Here is a 7,541-nt window from a genome sequence, read left to right on the forward strand (position 1 = left end):
AGTGACAGCAACGGCCTTAATGAGGACCCCACACTTGGAAAACTAAGACCTGGATGTTAGAGAATCTCTCAAATATCGGACAGCCGACCGTTTCCTCCAGATAAAGTACATTTACCCTTGAGAGGATATTGGTTGTATTTCTACTTTGATATCTTGACGGCTCTCTGGCCTTTCACAGAGGACCTGAGGTGCAGGCAAACGCAGCTTCACCGTTCAGTTAATAATCCTCATGATTTCTACCTGTTGGTACACATCCCCCATTTTTAAACATAGATATAATACCAATGCTGGATACGGTACGGTAAATCAGCCCTGCTGCCAATTTGTGTCAGTGGTTTGCTTCTGTATTGCAACAGAAATGAATCACTTACGGCCCAAAAAACATTTCACTCATGGAACCCACCTGTAAAGGACTTATCTACACAAAGTGTTGCCTGAACAACTTGAATGGCAAAAACATTTTCAAAAACTAATAAGAAATTAATCGACTCCAACGACTGTCATTTACCCCTGGCCTCAGGTGGCCCAACGACTCTTAACGTCTGTTGTGACAACATCCAGGAACCTTAACGAACCGAGTGACAGCAACGGCCTTAATGAGGACCCCACACTTGGAAAACAAAGACTTGGATGTTTAAGAATCTCTCAACAACAACAACAACAACAACAACAACAACAACAACTTACTCTTTGGGCCCCTTAACACCAGTCAGTCAATGTCTGAAAGCAGAAGACCACCTGAATATTGTTGCTGACAATGTGGATCGCTATCATCATGTGCCACCTACAACACCGACTGCTTTGAGAGCAAAGGTTGGTTTTACCAATGAATAGTATGGTGCTATAATCTAAGTGAGCCTCAATGCAATGGCCGGGAATCGAACCCGGGCCTCCCGCGTGGCAGGCGAGAATTCTACCACTGAAACACCAATGCTTGCCTGCATGGTATTTTTACAACTGTAGTGAAACGCCCACTAAAAGGGCCATTAGTCTGGCCTTTCAGCTGAACTGTTTGTCTGACAGTGAAATAGCTTTGTAAAGTCCCTCAGTCAAACAGTCAGTTTGATGCTGAAGGGGATAGTAGTCAAACATATTAAGATCAAAGAACATACTGAGAGTAAAAATAATGAACTGTTGAAGGAAATAGGGAACGAACTATTGGAATTTGAAGGGACAATAGAAGAGATGGTGGAACAGTATCGTGGATTACAACGGAGAGAAGTTGAATGGAGAGCATATGGATTTGATGCTGAAGCATTAAATATCCCAGACGAATGGGCAAGTAAAATTTGTGGTTTCAACAACTGACACATTCAAGATCAGTGAAAAGAATTCAAGGTCCATGTGTTGTGAAAGTTTTAGCACCAGGCACGTGGTCTGGAATTCTAGAAACAGTACCAGAACCATTGATCCGAACGTGTCAGTCTTACGCGCTATCGTGGTTGTTATTCAAGCAGCAAGGGATGTGGTTATGGGTCTGTCAATGACTCTTTAAGCCCAAACGTGAATGTTCTTGGTTGGTTAATTTGCTATATCTGAATCTATTAGGTCCGGATGAAGAAATAAAGAAAGTGTTCCCTGATGGAATGACATTGACTCCCACTAAAGCTGAGAGTTGCTTTTGTTCAAATAATACCTTTAGAGGTCCAGGAATGTTTATGGGGATAGCAGAGTGTAATAGTTATTTGATGCACTTTGGTAAAAATTATCATAGAGCACTGAATGATTTATATCAGGTGACATTTCATGTTCCAGATTCTGAGGAAAAGAAAACTTTGACTGTGAAAAATCAGACTCTACCAGGAAATGTGACTATGGGAAATTTCATAGATATGGGATAAGGCATATATATAGACATATATATTCTTGCCATATGGGTGGACATGATTCTGTTACATGACAAAACTGAAACTCCCGTATGAAGTTTACACCATACAAAAAAAAAAAAAAAGAAGACCTGATGAGTCACAATCAAATGTCGTTTCTAGATGGAAGAAAAGAGAAATGGCAGTTTCATAAGATGGAGGCCTACCATTTCAGAGTTAGTTTAGCAGAGAAACGGGGTATAGGATTGTTTCCATGGTATGGAGTGACATTTTTAGCAGACCATATTGATAATATTACTTACACTCTACAAAGATTTGCAGATCAAACAGTAGTGGGGTTCAAAACTTTAACACACAAAAGTCACAGACTGACATTGCTGAAACATGATATGGCTCTTGATTATATTTTGGCTAAACAGGGAGGCCTATGCATGGCTCTAAATTTTACTGGAGATGCTTGTTATACTTTGATCCCTGATAGCACAGATAACATGACCAGTGTCATAGCTGCACTGAAAAGCATAAGGGATGCTTTTGGACCTTCAGAAGGAGCGGGACAGTCAGCCATTTCTTGGCTGAGGGAGCAATTTGGACCTATGGGTGCAGTGGTAGCTCAAATGTTGATAGTTGGTTTGACTATGTATGATGTTTTGTTTCTGTACAATATTGTTGACCTTTGCGAAGGCAATGATATTGAGATGTGTTGGTGTGGTTCTACCTGGAGAGCAGGCCCAGATGTTGTTGCGACAAACTGATGTGGATAAAGATGAGAAGGGAGTAATACGAGAAGAACTGATGGAGATTTATCCATATTAAAAGTATGACTTATAGGTTTAAACCTATATGGGAAAAGGATAAGGAAAGAGGCAGTGTCTAGAAATTGACATGTGAAGATCTTGATTTATAATGGTTTTCTATTTTTGCAAAGATACTGGTTTGTTTTCTTTCTCCTTCCCAGAATATATTAGAAATATCACTAAGTGCCTGGCTTCGGGGTCCCAGATGTCTTGGAGATTCTGACATCTAATATGAAGATTGGAAAAGGACTGAAGGGCCCTGAACCTAGACATTGGACTGACGAAGAGCCGACGCTGCAGAAGAACTGCAGTGTGACCAAGTTTTGTGTTTTATTGTTATGTGTTTATTGTATTAGGTATTTTTGAATCTATATATGATTTGAATATGTATATTAACTGTATGTATTGGAATCTCAGATGTTTTCTTTTTGACATCTAGGGAGATTAATGTTAGGCAGGGAAAGGTCCAGCGGAGGATCCGATGGGTTGACCAGTCTGAAGTTGGATGTTTTTTATTTGATTGGTCGGGGGTTTCATATGCATCTACTTATAGTATTCATCCTTTTTCTGATTGGTCTGGAGTACTACGAAGTGGTCGCCTAGGGCAGAGGGACCGTGAGAGAATTTCCTGTCTCGATTGTTTAATGGAAATTTCAAGAAAGATTGGCTGCTTGATAGGTTCTCTCACACTCCATAAATTGATTACTTTAATAACTGGGCCCATAAGGCACAACACAAGAAAAGCAAAGAGAGACAAACCAAGAAATTCCACAACTTACAATCTCGACATGTTGACAATAACACAGGAATACTCACGTGGAGGCAAAAAACTGACCTTCCAGCACAGAAAGAAACACATAACAGATGGGTTAAGAATTTGTCGGACAGAGAACTCACCCACCTGAAAAAGAGGTGCTAGCCAAGGGCTTGAATTTCACCATGACACCAAAAGAGCTACTTACAGTGGATTTGATTACAGCTACAGAATCTGCTATAAGGAAAAACAACTTAACCGGAACTGAGGCCGATCAGCTAAGGTTAAAAGTGTCAGCAGCGTTGTCTGAGGCTAAGGTCACCCCCTCTAACCTCACCCTTGAGGAGAGGAAAGCAGTGACGGCATTGAGCAAAGACCAAAACATCACAATCCTCCCAGCAGACAAGGGTAGTTGCACAGTTACGCTCAATACAACTGATTACCAGGCTAAGATGCCGGCACTACTCAACGACTCCAACACTTATGAAACGAGATCCGACCAGTGGCTATAAAAAGAAGGTGATAGAATGTCTACAACAACTACAAAAAGAAGGTGTCATTGACAAAACACAATATTACTGGCTTTATCCCCAGGACTCAATCCCCTGCCTATATGGACTCCCTAAAATCCATAAAGAAGGGGCCCCGCTCAGGCCCATTGTCAGCAGCATAAACTTGGTCACTTACAACATAGCCAAACACATAGCCCATATCTTGGCTCCGTTGGTGGGAAACACCCCACACCACATCCAAAACTCCACCGATTTCGTCGGTAAAGTCCGGAACATAAAAATGGAACCAGATGAAACCATGGTATCCTACGATGTGACTTCTCTTTTCACCTGTATTCCAACTATGGAGGCTTTGGCTACGGTAAGAGAACGACTCACACAGGACAATTCCCTGCAAAATCGAACAAATCTCAAACTTGAACACATCTGCCAGCTTCTGGATTTGTGCCTGAACACCACATATTTCCAGTTTAATGGCAAATTTTACAGACAAAAACACGGCTACACCATGGGTTCACCAGTATCCCCTATTGTGGCAAATCTATACATGGAGGAGGTAGAAAAGGCTTTGAACTCCTTTGAAGGAACAACACCGAGCCACTGGTTCAGGTATGTGGACGACACATGGGTTAAAATCAAAACCAAAGAGGTGCAAGCTTTTACCGAACACATTAACTCAGTGGACAAAAACATCAAGTTCACCAAAGAGGATGCCAAGGACAATAGTTTGCCTTTCTTAGATTGTGACGTCCATATGGAAAAGGACAGGAGCCTCCACATTGGAGTATACAGAAAACCCACACATACAGACCAATATCTACTTTTCGACTCACACCACCCTCTGGAACACAAGCTTGGTGTTATCAGAACCCTGCAACACAGAGCTGATAACGTGCCCACCAGCTCACAGGCCCAAGGGGCAGAACACAAGCACCTGAGAGATGCCCTCACAACTTGTGGTTACCCTAGCTGGACCTTTGTGAAAAACTGCAGCTACTTCCAGAAAGAAAACCAGCAAAGTGGTTGAGAAAGAAAAACCAAACAAGAGAAACAACATAGTCATTCCATGTGTCTGGAGTATTGGAAAAACTCAGGAGGATCTTCAACAAACACTGTATCCCTGTGTATTTCAAACCCAGCAACACACTCAGACAGAGGCTGGTACATCCCAAAGACAGAACACCACACACCCGCAAAAGCAATCTGGTGTATGCAGTCCAGTGCAACGAGGAATGCAATGACCTCTACATTGGAGAAACAAAACAACCACTGCATAAACACATGGCCCAACACAGGAGAGCTAACTCCTCAGGCTTGGACTCTGCCGTCCATTTACATCTCAAGGAGAAAGCCCACTCCTTTGAGGACAGCAATGTCCACATCCTAGACAGAGAGGACAGTTGGTTTGAAAGAGGAGTAAAAGAGGCCATCTATGTAAAAGAGAAACCATCTCTCAACAGGGGAGGAGGTCTCAGACACCACCTATCTCCAATTTACAATGCTGCCCTTTCATCCCTTCCCAGGAGATTCAACAATCTAGCCTCCAAGAATAACAACTGTTCACAAGTGGCAAGTGACTCCAACGACTGTCGTTATAACACAATAGAAACTAACAAAGTCGAAACCAATTTTCCACCAACGACAGTCATGCAAACGACTGTCGTTGACATTTGGAGCACAAAAGGGAACCAGTGACATCATCAGCCTTGTGAACGCCCACAAGAGGTTAAATACTTGGGTCTCCACACCAGAAAGTTGGACCAGTCCTAGCCTGGTCAGATGCGTACATGAACTGATGAAGCCTCTTGGATGAGAGGTGAAACGTCTTCCCAGACAAAAAAATCAAGTCCAGTTGTTTTTTTCGATTTATAAACTCCTTTAGGAAACTATGACCTGGACAAATGAGAATATGCACAGGCTGAATAACTGGGAGGATCTTTTATTTTCATTATTTTAATCATGAGGGTTTTATTGTTGTCCAGGCTTCTTGAGCCTCGAAGGGGGGAATATGTAGTGTATTATCCACGTCACTTCTTTTTATCTTAATAGTCTAAATTGTTGCATGTTCTTCCTTTGTATGTTTTATCGTAAAGTTATAAAATAATAAAAAAATTAAAAAAAAAGTATACGACTTCGATGCAGATGTGAAAGGAACCTTCCACTTGTTGCACAGCAAGTGACAGTTATCAGTACATGCTTCCATTATGGCCCCTGACACCAGTAGATTGTCAGAATCAGTTTGTGTCCCATTGATGTTAACTCATCTTTTTCTGAAGATGAATCTCGACTCAGATACATTTCAATGTTCAAGCATGTCAGGTTATAAAAGTGGTCTGATACAGGGCTTTAAAAAAGTGACATCAAAAAAGTGCAGGAATTTTATTCAACAGACTTCAAATAATGCAGAAGTCACATGCACCATATTAAAATAAAAAAAATAAAAAAACTCAAGGAACTCAAGGGTTGAGCTAAGTGATCGGGCCAATCTGGAACAGGTGTTTTAATTTGTTGCAACTCAGTATGATAATCAGTAGCTTCCAAAGTGAGGTGTTAAAAAAAAAAAAAAAAAAAAAAAAAAAAACAAACAAAACAAACAGCTCTAGTCATAAATCATTTTAAGTTTCTCCCCACTGGAGAAAATTCCTAGAACTCAGCAGCATGTTGAACTCTGACACTTGTTATTTGTTTGTTCAGTGAATCAATGAAGCAGCAACTAAAGATTTGTGTTTGAAAACTTAGAACAAAGTGAAAGAGGAAGATGACACAGAAACATGACTCTATAGTGTCTCCTTTAGTCACCCAGCATGAACCTAAACTAAAGTCCCGCATTACACCTACATTAGCTCAAACTGAAGTGATGCCACAAACCACTTTATATACAGACTTGCTAAACACATACAAAGCTTCCTATTGGATGATCACATCCCTCAGTAATCAGGCTGTCATCTGTGTCACCTGTAGCTCCACCTGCCTTCACTTTGAAGTAATCAGAGCCATCTCGTGATCCACCTCACTGTCAAACAGAGTTAGAAAACACACACTATAAATCCATATCATGTATTAAAACAAAAACATAGAAACAACAAGTTCTACAAGTTACTGCTAAAGAAAACACCTGAGATGAAGCTTTCACTCATATCAATGTCATTTTTGGATAAATATGACAAAATAAAGAGAGTCTAGTCTGTGTGCTTACCTGAATCACCTAAACATTTATTTAAAAACATCACTAGTTTGTCTTTCATGGCTTTTACAGTTTAGTTTTTTATGTAATTTCATTTAGTTGAATAGTCTCCATTCTATAGTCTCTGTTTGCTCTGTGGAATCATATTTTATTTTTGTCTCTGTGTTGTGTGTGTTCAGACAAGGGTGTGGAAGTGTTAGCTTCTTATGATGGAATAAAACCAAACCAACCATATTGTATATTATAGTAACTGAGGAAGTTTGTGAACTAACACGGTAGGTGACAGACGAACTCAGTCTTAAATTGAGCAGTGTTTCAGATCCACAAATTGACTTCTCTGAGGTCATGAAATTTATGGTGTGAATTGTTTCTTGAAAAGTAAATGTTATCAAGGATGACCAGGCTTTTTCAGCACAGACCCCCAAAATGTAAAAGTCAGAATCATCTTGAAAGTCTCTTCTTATCTGA

General features: G+C 40.5%; 1 non-coding gene across 1 annotated transcript; it reads right to left on the bottom strand.

Moving 5' to 3' along the window:
• Positions 1–863: 863 nt before the first annotated feature.
• Positions 864–934, bottom strand: trnag-gcc (transfer RNA glycine (anticodon GCC)). Its single transcript has one exon. It is a non-coding gene; the product is annotated as a tRNA-Gly (tRNA).
• Positions 935–7,541: the final 6,607 nt, after the last annotated feature.

Source organism: Seriola lalandi, unplaced genomic scaffold (genome assembly GCF_002814215.2).
Source record: "Seriola lalandi dorsalis isolate HSWRI2012SDOR001 ecotype SW California unplaced genomic scaffold, Sedor1 jcf7180002054571, whole genome shotgun sequence".
NCBI classification, from domain to species: domain Eukaryota; kingdom Metazoa; phylum Chordata; class Actinopteri; order Carangiformes; family Carangidae; genus Seriola; species Seriola lalandi.